General features: G+C 37.9%; 1 pseudogene; it reads left to right on the top strand.

Annotated features, from left to right (window-relative positions):
- The window catches only part of LOC110286224, a 121353-nt pseudogene that overhangs the window by 100753 nt on the left and 12628 nt on the right, over positions 1 to 7972 (top strand).

The raw sequence follows: 7972 nt of genomic DNA, 5'->3' as shown, positions 1-7972 counted from the left end.
GAGAAGCTGGAAGCAATCCCACTAAAATCAGGGACTAGACAAGGCTGCCCACTTTCTCCCTACCTATTCAACATTGTGCTTGAAGTCCTATGCAGAAGAATTCGACAACAAAAGTAGATCAAAGTGGATACAAATTAGAAAGGAAGTAGTCAAAATATCACTTTTTGCCGATGATATGATAGTATATATAAGGGACCATAAAAATTCCATCAGAGAACTCCTAAGCCTGATAAACAGATTCAGTGAAGTAGCTGGATATAAAATTAACTCAAACAAGTCAAAAGCCTTTCTCTACCCAAAGGATAAATAGGGCAAGAATGAAATTAGGGAAACGACATCCTTCACGATAGTCAGAAATAATATATAATACCTTGGTGTAACTCTAACTAAGGAAGTGAAAGATCTGTATGATAAGTACTTCAAGTCTCTGAAGAAAGAAATTAAAGAAGAAACTTAGAATACCTTAGATATAAGATACAATTTGTAAAACATATGAAACCCAGGAATATTGAAGACCAAATTGTGGACACTGTGCCCCTTCTTAGAATTGGGAATAAACACCCATGGAAGGAGTTACAGAGACAAAGTTTGGAGCTGTGATGAAAGAATGGACCATCTAGAGACTGCCATACTATAATCAGTCTCCAAAAGCTGACACCATTGTATATACTAGCAAGATTTTGCTGAAAGGACCCTGACATAGCTCTCTCTTGTGAGGCTATTCTTGGGCCTAGCAAACACAGAAGTGGATGCTTAGAGTCAGCTATTGGATGGAACACAGGGCCCCCAATGGAGGAGCTAGAGAAAGTACCCAAAGTGCTAAATGGATCTGCAACCTTATAGGTGGAACAACAATATGAACTAACCTGTACCCCCGGAGCTCTTGTCTCTAGCTGCATATGTATCAGAAGATGGCCTACGTGGCCATCAGTGGAAAGAGAGGTCCATTGGACTTGCAAACTTTATATGCCTAAGTACAGGGGAAAGCCAGGGCCAAGAAGTGGGTTGGGGGAGGAGAGTGCAGGGGAGGGCATGGGGGACTTTTGAGATAGCATTGGAAATGTAAATGAAGAAAGTTCCTAATAAAAAGTTTGTAAAAAAATTTAAAAAATAGAAAAAAAGTGTTCCCAGTTGCTAGTCTATGTTACACTATTTATGTGTAGACAGAAAACTGTAAAACTCAAATTTATGTAATATCTCTCTTCAACAAGGACGTTAGCCCCTAAGAAACAACATTCTACCCTCAGGTTCAAATGTCCATTTTCATATCAATATCAGATGTTTGGAAAGTAGGTAGTATGCAATACTTTTCCCCCCATCAAGAAGAAAACAAAATTGTCCTTGAAACAGTTATGAGACTCCTTGCAGCATATCAAATACAATGATATAATCTTCACCACTGCAGAAACTTTCTATTGATATGACTGTGCAAACACTCAGCAATTTCTGGATAAGTGAGAAGGATATAAAATCAGTTACTAAATCCCCTCCACCCCACTGTTAAGCCACAAATAAATACTGTTTCCTGACACTGAGCCAAAAGGAAGTTTGCTTTGCCCCTACTTGGGCCATATTTGGCTCTAACAACTGTGGATTAAACTTAAAATGAAAAATTAGAAATGAAGATTAGTTCTACAGAGTCCATTAAAAGCTAAAGACTCCAAAGGAGGCTTGCTTGTTGTTTACAGCCATTATACCAGATTCCTTAAATGTTAAAAAAAAAATCATGGAGTAAGTTAGCTAAACCCAAACTTCATACATCTCAATTAATTTCTATACAGTTAGAATAGTTATTCTGAAATCCTGGAGCTTCACTTGGATTTTATATTTTTACTATTAATTATTTCTGTGTGCTATCTATCCTCTACAATAATTTTGGGAACAGTCATATCCTTAGAAGAAGAAGTATCACTCTAATTTTTTTCAAGTCTATGAGATTCTGTAAAAATGAATGTGAGTCAGTGACACATGCACAAGAAACTAAACCAATTACTACATCTGGAGCAGAAAGAAAAGAGTTTGATTCCTTGGTTCACAGGTCAGGTCATAGAGTATCAGCACCAGTAAATAGGGAGAACCTTTGCACAAATGCAAATATGCTCAAAAGCTAACCCACAGAAATAATGGTCATATGGTACTGTTTCTTATGATTCGAAAAATTTAGACTTAAGTGGCTTTAATTGAAAGATATTTTGTATGTTTTGCTTCCTACTTAGAAACTTTGTGATTAAGGGGGGAAGACAGAATGGGCTGAAGCAGAAGAATATGGGAGTGTTTAGAGGGAGGAAAAGGAAAGAAGTGGGGAAATTATATTTTAACTAATGTTAAAACAAATGTTCATGTACATAAGAATTTTCATGTGGACCTTAGTGTGTGCCTCTTTACTTTTCCTCCATTAGTATATTAAAAAATATTTTCAAGCATCTTGATTCTGGAAAAAATACCCTCTACTCTAACAAACATATTGTGTTGTTTTTGTTTGTTTGTTTATTTATTTATTTATTTATTTATTTATTTATTTATTTTCATATTGTGTTGTTTTGAATGAGAATAATACTCATATGTCTCCTAGGTGTGAATGTTTGTTTCACAGCTCGTTAACTCTTTAAGAAGAATTAGGAAGTATGAACTTGTTAGAAGAGGTGTGTCACTTGTGTGTACACCGAGGCTTCAAAACTCCATGACAAGCCTAGTCTCTTTCTATGCCTGCTGCCTGTGAATCCAATGGAACCACTCAGCTCCAGCTCCAGCACCATGCAGAAGACAGTGAGTCAAAGATTTAAAGCAAATGGTTTAAAAGTATATGTGACTTTCCAATCTATAGACTTATCTGAAAATATTAATATGTACAAATATTAAAAATGGATATTGATGGTTTGTGCTAATATTATACACACATACACATTAGTGTATAAAATCAAGAGGAACTTCTAAGACAATGTAGAAATTAGATCATGTCTGACATTGCAACTGAAGATCATACTATTGATTTGAATGAATTTATTTTAAATCTCTCGGTGAACATATTTTAGTCTTGGCAAGATTAAAATACAAAATAGTGTTTTCCATATGTGTGTGTGTATGTGTGTGTGTGTGAGAGAGAGATAGAGGGTTGTGTGGGTGACAGAAACAATGTATTTCATAAATAGAAGACCATAAATATTATTTTTAAAACTAGTCCTGCTGGGAATAGATGCCCCAGGGTGGGGTGATAACCAAGGGAACTCCTGCTTCTCTGAGTAGAAACGGAGGAGGTAATGGGAGAAGGGTTTGTAAGTGCAGGACTAGGAAGAGGGGAGGGAGGGGGACTACAGTAGGGATGCAAACTGGTAATAAATAAACTACTGAAATCATTAACAATGTTACTTGCCAAAGCAGGTATATATATATATTTTTTTATTTTACATAGCTCCAGTGATGATATTGAAGCTTTAAAATAGAATGAGTTAAGTAAAGATATAATTTACAATTATTGTATGAGGTTTGCAGCTCACAGATTTCCTTTAATTAAACTCTACTTGTTCTATTAGGCTATTTAAATTGTACAAAATATGATGTTCTGTAAAATGCTTTTCAAAGTATTATAGGATTTTGTTAATTCTTTCATTCAATATTTCTGTTTCATTAGCACAATGAAATGCCAGAGGAAAAAATTTGTTGCTTTCTTAGCAGGATGAAGTATTTAATATGTGCAAAACATGAACAGAAAGTGAATTTAAAGAAACTTTCTGTAAAGATATCCAACATTCTTATTTCCTGTAACACATCATGTTTTAGAAACCTAGAGTTTGCTTGAAAAGATTTGAGTGCTCCTCTAAACCGTAAACCTCTTATCCAAAGCCTGCTTTCATCTCTGATAAGGATGGTGCCCACAAGATCATCAGAAGAGGAGACTCTGCCATAGTTAACCACAATAGACAATAGGCATTTAGAGTGCCTTCAAGGGTATTTGGTACACTTCAGAGCTTCAAATAATGACTTAGCAAACTGGAGAATGGCTAAGTGGGAAAAGGTGCAATCAAGGTGATGCATATCTAGTAATTAAGGGAGGAGAAGGTAGAGCTTACACCAAGGAGCACTGAGAAAGCCACAGCTTCCTGCTGAGGTGAGATATTTGAGGTCAAAAATAACTAAGCTTGAGGTCAAGGATGGTGATGAGAGATATTTCAGAGCCTCTTTCTCCTTATAAACATCACATTCGTTTTATAATTTTATCTTTATTTTCATTTATTTTCCTTCCTATTTCTTTCTATCTCATCTGTTCTTAGCACTGTCTTTTATATGGCTTTCTCTATTCTTTATGAGTCAACTTCGCCTTTGATCTCTAGCAGTCAACACAATTTAACTTAGTTGGGAGATGGGAAATCAAACTGAACTTGACACTGATCCTTCTCTGAAATTCCAAATGACCCTCAAGACATCTAAGATGTATGACGCAGTGTATCATGTAAAAATATTGGAGGAGTGTTTACTGAGTCTTCTAAAAATGCTTGAGTTCTCAGTGCCCTGAGACTTGCCCCTGAGCAGATCAATTGTCAGAAAGGAACAAAGTGTTTCAAATTTCTGACATCTTGCCCTTGCTGGAGAATAGATGTCAGTCGATGTCCTGGGATAAGAGCCTGAAGCTCTTAAATTGGAATTTCCAAGTTCTGTTCTTGTTTCAAATGCTGTTTCCATGATGATTACCTAGAGTGCATTTTTCCCTTCTGGAACTCAATTTTCTAATATAAATTAAGAGACTTGTCAGGGAAAGTAAGTGTCCATTCCTCTGGCAATTACATCTAATAGAAAGTGTTTTGTGGGATACAAAGTTCAGAGAGATACTAAGAATAAAGGCTCAAAGTTGTCTACAATATCACTGAACAATGTCATAACTGCAACATGTCATGGTAAGTAAGACAAGTCGTTGAGAACACTAAAATTGGAGTAAAAAGTTTCTGGAGTGTCTGACCAACTTCACAACCATTAATTTGTTACTCAATATATTGAAGCTTCATTTTCTTTAACAGAGAAAGAATACATACTACATAATTACTATTCTTGCCATGGCAAAATATCTGCAAAAACAACTTAAAGAGGGAAAGGTTTGTTTCCATTCACAATTAGAGGATATAGTCCATCATGATAGGGAAGGTATCATGGCAGGAGCACAGTCAAGCTTATTATTTAGCATCTACAGCCAAGAAGCAGCAAATGAGGAATGCTGGTGGTTAGCTCATCTTCTTTTTCCCAAACCTAGAACCCTCATCTCTGCAATAGTGCTACCCACAATTATGGCTCTTTCACCTCAGTCTGATCTAGATAGTCCTTCACAAATATGTTCAAAGGTTTGTTCCCATGGTAATTCTAAATGGCATCAAGTTGACAATCAAGAATAAGCATTACTCCTACCTTTTGTCGATACTGTAAATAATACAATAGTCATTCTCACAATGTTTATAAAACTTTTCATTGTAATGTAGTCACACAGTACATTCAGAAACCTTTCTTCCTACAAACCCATAGAAAGAAATCGCAAAATATCTGCCATATGCAAAGGACCTGGGAATAATTTCTTTTTTAAAGAAATTAGATATTTTCTCACATTATGTATCTTGATTATGGTTTTACCTCCCTTCACTACTAGGGTAGAAAAGAGAGAAGAGTGTGAAGTGTAGGAAATATTTCTGTAAAGGCTATAAAATTAGTATATTGGAAAAACAAAACTGTTAGCAAAGAGAAAAGCTAGAACATCTCCCAAATGTGGAGGTTGACTATAACCCATGAGAGCCACAGAAAATATATAAGCACACTTCAAAGTAGCCGAGGGTGATGGTGGTCTATAATAATAAAAGACCTACTACCTAGGTAGAGAAAAAAAAAAAAACAAAGCAAAGCAAAACAAAACAAAACAAAACAAAACAAAACCAAAATAGAAAATTAAACAAGGGGGGAAGGAGAAAAAGTCAAAGCACAGGAAACACGTACATCAGACAGGGGGTTTGTATCTATAATATAATGAGTTAAAAATGAGCATCAAAAATACAATTGATTTTAAAATGAAGTATAGTGTTGTGCTGTCTATCTGTGTGGCAGATGGGGTGCTCAAGTACCACTGCCAATGGCAAGTAGCTCACAAGAGGCAGAATAGTCTGCAATATGGGTTCCAGTCCATGTATTCCTCAGGTGAGGAACAGTGGGATCTGTGACAGATACTGTGGTTCCATTCCTCTAGTGGGTACTGCTGGGAGTTGGGACCTGGAGTATGTGCTTCCCCTCAGGGTGCCTACATGCCAGACAGAAAGTGAATGGCTTAACCTAGGTCAGGAGGCAGATTCTGGTTTGGTTCTGAGTTAGTACCAAGAATTTGGAGAGGCTGGAAGAGAAAAGGCCTTCTTCAGGAGATTTAGGCAAGGATCTTTATGATCAAAGGTCTCCCAATGCCCCATCCTGTGTTGATCTTTGATGAAGGAGAAGGACCCTGCTTGTCTAGACTGCTTTATTTGATGGACAATGTATATACATACACCTTACTCAGTATGAACCAGAGATTAAATATCTTTTGCAGGAAAGAATGCCTAGGAAAGGAAGCTCACTGTCTAAACACATGGAGCCTATCTAGATACAGCATTAGCATAGAAAACTCCAGGTTTTTATGCTATGTGAACAATTGCTGTGGTCTTCTTAGTAGGGTGTGAAGGTTATATGTTCCAGATCAGGTAGTTTGGCAGGGAGCTGGCCCCACACCTGCAGTACTCAATTTTGAGATTCCCTGGGGTTTCAGCCTTTTTAGCCTTACTAGCTCTTCTTTCTGGTGGCACAGTCCAATTTCTCCATAGTATAGTACTAATCAGTTCTCAAAAGATAAAATAAAAATGGCAAAGAAACACTTTTTCTTTCATTTTTTTTTCATTTGTATTGGTTATTTTCATTTATTTACATTTCAAATGTTATCCCCCTTCCTTGTTTCCCCTCAGGAAATCCCTTATCCCATACCCCCTCCCTCTATTTCTATGAGAGTGCTCCCCTACCCACTCACCCACTCCTGCCTCAGCACCCTAGCATTCCCCTACCCTGGGTCATTGAGCTTCTATAGGACCAAGGAGCTCCCCTCCCAGTGATATTAGATAAGGCCATCCTCTGCTGCATATCCAGATACAGCAGCCATGGGTCCCTCCATGTGTACTCTTTGGTTGGTAGCTTTGTCCCTGGAAGCTGTAGGGGGTCTGGTTGGTTGATATGGTTGTTCTTCCTATGCGGTTGCAAAACCCTTCAGCTCCTACAGTCCTTGCCCTAACTTTTTCATTGGTGTCCCTGCACTCACTCTAATGTTTGGCTGCATACATCCACATCTGTATTGGTCAGACTGGGCAGAGACTCTCAGGGGACAGCTATACCAGGCTCCTGTCAGCAAGCACTTCTTGGCATCCACAATAGTGTCTGGGTTTTGTGTATGCAGATGGGATGGATCCCCAGGTGGGGCAATCTGTGGATGGCTTTCCTTCAGTCTCTGCTACACTCTTTTGACCCTGCATTTCCATTTGACAGGAGAAATTCTGAGTAGCAGTGAAGGAAGAGGAGCTGGGGGTAACCACTAGAAAGTCACACATACCAGGGACCCAAGAGGTTCAAAATACCCAACAGGGAGGACATTCGCCTAAATACCGAACAAAGGAGAAATAGAACCTGTCCAGTGGCTAGGCATGGCCCCAGGTTGGGAGATGGGACCAACCACCAACCTCAAAGAAACACTTTTTAAATTAGTTCAATGTTCTTATTCATCACAGAAATGAACATTAATTTTTTTATATAAAATATTATATTATATTTGGTATTTTCTTCAATTACATTTCCAATGCTATCCCCCTCCCCTCCCCACCTACCCACACTTCTTTCCAAGACAGATGGGCCTCTCTTTCCAATGATGGCGAACTAGGCCATCTTCTGCTACATATGCAGTAGAAACACAAGCTCTGGGGGGGGGGGGGGGGAC

Source organism: Mus caroli, chromosome X, assembly GCF_900094665.2.
Source record: "Mus caroli chromosome X, CAROLI_EIJ_v1.1, whole genome shotgun sequence".
In the NCBI taxonomy this organism is placed as follows: domain Eukaryota; kingdom Metazoa; phylum Chordata; class Mammalia; order Rodentia; family Muridae; genus Mus; species Mus caroli.
Note: the sequence above shows the minus strand (reverse complement) of the source record. Positions and strands in the feature narration are given on the sequence as shown.